Source organism: Myotis davidii, unplaced genomic scaffold, assembly GCF_000327345.1.
Source record: "Myotis davidii unplaced genomic scaffold, ASM32734v1 scaffold165, whole genome shotgun sequence".
Lineage (NCBI taxonomy): Eukaryota > Metazoa > Chordata > Mammalia > Chiroptera > Vespertilionidae > Myotis > Myotis davidii.
In genome coordinates, this window is record NW_006296316.1 from 101,630 (window position 1) to 108,822 (window position 7,193).

Consider the following 7,193-nt stretch of genomic DNA (forward strand, 5'->3'; position numbering starts at 1 on the left):
CCTGGCAGCATCGGCCAGCTGGTCCATGGACGGATACATGTACCTTGGGAGAGCCACACAGAGAAGTTAGCGAGAGTCCGAGGAAATTAACAATGTCTAAACAACCCCATTTTCAATTACATAAATAACCCCAAGAAATAAATTTAACCAAGGAGGTAAAAGACCTGTACTCAAAAAATTATAACACATTGAAGAAAGAAATCAAAGAAGATAATAATAATTGGAAGCATTACTATGCTCATAGAAAGAATGACTACCATTAAAATGTCCATACTACCGGAAGCAATCTATAGATTCAACACAATTCCTATCAAAAATACCAGTGGCATTTTTCATAGAACTAGAAAAAAATACCCCAAATTTATATGGAAACACAAAAGACCCCAGTAGCGACAGCAATCTTTGAAAAGATCAAAGCAGAAGTGTCAATCTACATGATAATAAACTAAACTATAAGGCTACAGTAATCAAAACTGATACTGGCATAAAAACAGACACACAGATCAATAGAACAGAATAGAAAGCACAGTCTTAGCCACTTTGGCTCAGTGGATGGAGTGTCAGCCTGTGGACTGAAGGGTACGGGTTTGATTCTAGTCATGGGCGTATGCCTGAGGTTACAGGCTTGATCCCCAGTAGGGGGCATGTAGGAGACAGCCAATCAATGATTCTCTCTCATCATTGATGTTTCTATCTCTCTCTCCCTCTCCCTTCCTATCTGAAATCAATAAAAATGCATTATTTTTAAAAATAATAGCCCAGAAGTAAACCCACACCTATATGGTCAATTAATCTATGACAAAGGAGGCAAGAACATACAAAGGGGTTAAGATAGTCTATTCAAGAAATGAAATGTTGGGAAAATTAGACAGATACATACAAAGAAATGAAACTAGACCACCTCCTTACACCTTCTACAAGAATAAACTCAAAATGGATTAAAGACTTGAATGTAAGAACTGAAACCATAAAACTTCTAGAAGAAAATATAGTCAGTAAACGGAGAAACTATCACTAAACAATCAACACACAAGTGTTGGTGAGGATGTGGAGAAAAGGGAGTCCTGGTGCGTTGTTGGTGGGAGCGGCGACTGGTGCGGCCACTATGGGATAAAGTGTGGAGGTTCCTAAAAAAATTAAAACTAGAACTAGCATAGAAATTCCTACTTCTGGGTGTATATCTGAAAAAAAACTTAAAACAGTAATTCAAAATTATGTATATAATTTTAACATTATTTACAATAGCCAAGATTTGGAGAGAGGAAGGGAGAGAGAAATATCAATAAGAGAGCAAAATACCAATTGGCTGCTCCAACATGCCCCCACAGGGAATCAAACCCACAACTCAGGCATGTGCCCCAACTGGGAATCGAACCAGCAACCTTTTGATAACCAACTGAGCCAAGATATGGAAACAACCCAAGTGCCCATCAGTAGAGGAGTAGATAAAGAAGATGTGGTACATACGTACAATGGAATATTATTCATCATAAAAAAACAATGAAATCTTACCATTTGCAGCAGCATGAATGGCTAAGTGAAATAAGCCAGAGAAAGACAAATGCAATATGATTTCACTTATATATGGAATACAAAGAACAAAACAAATGGACAAACAAAATAGAAACAGACTTATAGATATAGAGAACAAACTGGTAGAGGCCAGGGGGAGGGGCTTGGGGAAACAGGGTAAAAAAAAAAGGTGATAAGATTAAGAAGTACCAATTGGTAGTTACAAAGTAGGCTGGGGATTGTAAGTTAAAGAATAGGGAATACAGTTAACAATATTGTAATAACTATGTATGGTGCGAAGTGGGCACTTTAATTATCTGAGGAAACACTTTATAATCTACATAATTGTCTTCCTCCTGTATTGTATACCTCAAACTAATTCAAAAAAGCGTTGCATGCAAACCATAATCCAAACATAAAATTAAAAATAATGTCCACCAGGGGTCAGCATTTTCCTGATGATAACCCACTTGCAGGCCTTTCCTCTCCGCTCCATGGGACCTCCTGCCTGGATGGCTGAAATGTGGAATTACCTCACACACACACCTGGGAGGATACATGCCCACCTCTCCCGAGCTCAGCACCGGAACCCCGGGATCATGCCTGCCGGGGCAACACACACTTTGTCCTGCTGGCTGTTGGTGGACGGAGCTCACAAAAGACAAACAGGTTCATTGGTTGATCTCTTCACACCCACCCTCCCCTGCCTTCTCTCTGAGGTTTGACAGTCTGTTCCACACTTCTGTGTCTCTGGATCTATTTTTGTTCGTCAGTTTATTTTGTTCATCAGGTTCCATATATGAGTTAGGTCATGTGATACTTGTCTTTCTCTGACTGGTTATATGCATAACGCACAGACGCAGACAATGGGATGGTGAAGTCCTGGGGTGGGGGGCGGGGGCGGGCTGGAAGAAGTCACTGGGGGGAAAGGGGATTTATGTAATACTTTCAACAGTAAAGATTTTTTTAAAAATATATTTTATTGATTTTTTACAGAGAGGAAGGGAGAGAGATAGAGAGTCAGAAACATCGAAGAGAGAGAAACATCGATCAGCTGCCTCCTGCACATCTCCTACTGGGGATGTGCCCGCAACCCAGGTACATGCCCTTGACTGGAATCGAACCCGGGACCTTTCAGTCCGCAGGCCGACGCTCTATCCACTGAGCCAAACCGGTTTCGGCCAACGTTAAAGATTTTTTTAAAAAGTCAAACACAAAGGCCAAGACACTCAATGCAGTGAGGACTGGATCTAAGGGAACAGCACGCCCGACGTGTCCCGTGGAGTCAGAGCAGAAGATGACCTGGATGGCAGTGCCCTCAGGCTGCAGTCCCTTGTGATTTCACCTCCCCTCTGAGGGTCTCCCTGTCAGGGGACGGGACTCTCCATGTCCAATGCCAAGGCACCGTTTCCTGAGCCGTGAGGGGGTCACTCTGGCGCTTTCTCTTCCTGCTTGGCAGTGCTCCTGGTTAGTCGTGAACGTTTCTGTCCCTCCCGGCCTGTGGCTGGAGCAGAGGCACAGGGGGAGTCAGCAGGAGTAAACCTGCCGGGCCCGGGGTGATGGTCAGGGCTACAGCTGTGCGTGGAGCATGGACAGGCCTCGGACACTGAAGCCTGAACCGTCACCGCCCTGCCCACTGCGGAGTGCGTGCTCTCCTCGGCACCACCTTTCCCTCCTCAACCTTCAAACTCAGGCTCCTGGGAGTCTTTTCCCGTGAAGACGCTGAGACGGGCGGCCCACGCCAGCCCACAGTAACCCAGCCTGGAAACCTCCGCCACTCCCGTGGCCCAGACCCTGGTTTGCATGACACGGCGAGGCCTTTCCAGGGCTTCATATTTGAACCCTTATGGTAGGGACTAAGCCTTCTGCATTTTGCAACCTCCAGAGCAACTGGCCACTTACATGAACCTAATTAACACTCATTTGTGCACATTCTGACCTATGTTAACTTCGTGTACATTTCCCACTCTCTCCCCCCTGCTTAGAATTCTCCATCTCAGAAACCCAGGGCACTCACTTCCTCCCCTCCACCGAGTTGCTGCACATACAGGGCCTCATCAGAGACGTATTTTTTGACCACACCGTCTAAGATAGCATCAACCCCCAAGCCACCGGAGCCTCCTTTACCTGCTATCTCTGTATCTTGCTTTATTTTTATCCCTCGCAATGCCACCTCTGATGTGTTATATATTTGCTTGTTTGCTTTTTGACGTCTATGGCAGCAGGAACGCTCCCCCGCATCAGTGCCCACCGCTAATCTCGCAGCCTTCCTCAGGGAGCCCCTGCCCTGCGTCAGGCCCAGCTGTGGAGACAATACAGAGAGCCCCTGAGCAGCCTAGCCAGGAGTGGGACCCGTTTAAATTCACAGCATACTTTGTAGTGTGTTCACATAGTTTCTGTTTCTGGTTTTTGCTTTTTTTTGTTTGTGGGTTGAATTGGGAAAACGATGATTTCTTCTCTAGGGGTGAACATGGGAACTAAGGAGTGTCACTGTATCCTTGTCCTGAAAGCCACAAACATCTCATCGACGGGGTGTGGAGGGATGAGTGAAAAGGAAAAGGAAGGTTGCTCATGGCAAAAACACCACGAGCTCCAATTAGAACTGAGGAGGAGACTCCACTGCCCTGAACACTGGCGGCCTTGCCACCCACAGGCAGGGTCCCAAGGCCTGGCCTCGTGTCTCGTTCTCGGCCCCTCTGTTTCCCTGAAGACCATCCGCGGCTCTCCAGCTGCCAGCCCCCGAAACCCACATGTCTGTTGTGTCTCCAGGAAGGAGCTCCCCTCTCCGACGTCCCCCGCCGGCAGGTCCAGAGCCCCCTCTGCAAATGCAAAGGGACAAGGGCCTGTGAGCCTCTGGAAAGAAGAGCTCTCAAGTTCACCGCCATCCTGAACATACATTCTTGGGCTCCCCCTGCAAACCAGACCAAAACCCCAGGAAAAGGTGTGTTTTCACCCCCATCTGAGGCACGCAGTCAGAGGTGTGTGCTGCCCGAAGCAGGGGTGACGAGAGTCAGCAGCAGAGACAGCTGCTGTCCAGATGGGCCACCTTCAGGTAGAGGGGATGGCATAAAAACACAAGTCTCTGGCCCTGACAGGTGTTGTTCAGTGGTTAGAGCATCAGCCCACCCACCAAAGGGTCTCGGGCTTGGCTCCCATGCAGTCAGAGGTGTGTGCTGCCCGAAGCAGGGATGACAAGAGTCAGCAGCAGAGACAGCTCCACCATGAATAGTTGGGTAATTTTGAATTCGGGCTTGGCTCCCAGCCAAAGGCAGGTACCAGGATTTCAGGTTCAATCCCTGTCCCCAGTTGGGGCACGTGCGGGACGCAACCAATCGACGTGTCTCTCTCACATTGATGTTGAGCTGCTCCAACTTCCTGAAGCTCCTTTGGAAAATCAAGATCATCATACGTGCGGGTTGTTTGGAGCGCTGACGTGTGAACGTGCTCTGCACAAAGGCACTCTATAACACTGTCTTAATGCCATCACCCACTGTCTCCAGAGGCCTCCCTGCGGAAGCAAAGCGCATCACACCATCCGAGCGAGTCTCCTGGTCCTGACGTGATGCCATCCCTACCTGTATTTTGGGGGTGACCCAGTGAGAGGCGCTCACGCATGTCTGTCAGAATCTTCACCCGAAACCTTCCACCACGTCCCTCCTTTCCTTATTGATCAATCTCTGTATCAAGGGTGGTCTCTCCAGATAATCCAGAGCCTCCAGTTCTCAAGGTGCCCAAGTGTCTCCCCAGCTCTGTACCACTAGGTGGCACTAGTATCCCCAAACAGCACTCCATGCTGCCCCAGACCCCGATTTAGAGAAGCTGTGTGTGGAGATTTGGCCTCTCACCTCCTGCCCACACTGTCCAAACTGTCCAGAGCACTACTCTCCGAAGCCTATTTTTGGGATCGATGGTTTTTATTTTGCAAATGCATAATTACAGGTCCCCATTCTGTGCCCAGAACAAGGGACCCACCTGCTTCAGATGCCTTTCCACACAGTATAGCAGTCCAGGCTGAGGAGCTGTTTCTCCTCCTCCATCCCCATCACACTTCTCCACCCTCTTCCCCCAGTTATCTCAGGAGCAAGAGAATAACATTATATTTATGACCTTCCCACTGGATGGTTTCAGACGCAGCCTGTGGCATTAAAATCAGGCGATAGTGCCTTTTTATTTCTTTTAACACAAATTCATTTAGTTATCACCATCAAGTTATCACCATCAAATCACGCATGGCCTCATCAGTATAAGAGGGAGTTAGGTTCTGAACCATCAAAAGCCTTTAAAAGATTTTAAGCTAAAAGATGAAAGGATTTGATTAGCACTTTCAATTGAGGTATAATTTACACACAATACCATACATGACTTTTAAATGTTCAGCACATGAGTTTTGGCAAATGCAGACATTTGTGCAGCTACCACCTCACCAAAAATTCGGCATGTGTCCATAACTCCTGCAAATTTGTTATGTCTCTTTCTAATCATTTCCCCTCCCCCAGAGGTAACCACTGCTCTGATTTCTATCCCCACAGCTGTGCCCGCTCTACAACTTCCTGTAGGAGGACGCGGCCAGCACATGTTCCTTTCATTTGGCGTCTTCCTCGCAATATAATGTTTGTGGGAGTCACACATGTTGTTATGGGAAGTCAGATTGCTTCTTTCTCTTGCTGAGCAGTGTTCCCGTTTCTGAATGCATCATAACCGTATCCGTGGACGTGCGGGTTCTTTCCAGTTTTTGTACATGATAAATAAAGCAGCTCTGAATACATATCCCTGAGGGCAGGCCTTCTCAGGGACATTTATTTCCAGTTCTCCTGAGTAAATAGCAAGGAAAGGGATGTCTGGGTTAAATGGTAGATGTAAGGTTCACGTGACGAGAAAGTGCCAAATTACTTTCCCAAGTGGTCACACAGTTTTACATCAGCAAAGTGTGAGAGTTACAGTTGTTCCATTTCCTTGTCAATGCTGGGTCTCAGCAGTGTTTAATTTCAGCCTTCCTGTGGCACCGCACTGCTGTTTTATTTTGCACTGATGACACTGAGCATCTGTCACACGCTTACTGGCCATTTGTTGGTACACTTCTGTAAAGGGCCTGTTCGAATCTTGGGGCCATTGTTTTAACTGAGTGGTTTGTCCTTTAGTTTTGATTTCTAGTGGCTGCGTACAATGCTTCTGTCAGCTCTGTGTGCTGGGACTATTTTGTCCGGATCGGAGCTTGCCTATTCATTTCCTAATGGGATATTTTGATGGACATAATTAAAGGTTTTAAATAAAACCCCGTTTATCAATTGTTTTCATCAAGTTGTACGAAATCTTTGCCTTCCTCAACGCTGTAAAGATTTTGCTCTATTTTCTTCCAGGTATTTTATAGTTTTCGTTTTTATATTTAGGTCGATTTTTAAGTGTGACACAAGGCTTATTTTCTTTTGTAACAGCTTTATTGAGATGTTAGTGTCATGCCACACAGATCGCCCATTTAAAGTGTACCAGCCCAGGATTTTTAGTATTGTGATAGTTAATTTCAAGTGTCACTCAGCTGGGCTAAGGGATACCCAGAGAGCTGACAAACACTATTCAGGGTGTGTCTGTGAGGGTGTTTCTGGAAGAGCTTACACTTGAATCAGTAACTGAATAAAGCAACCCCCTCCCGCAATGTGGGTGGGCATCACCCAGTCCACGGAGGG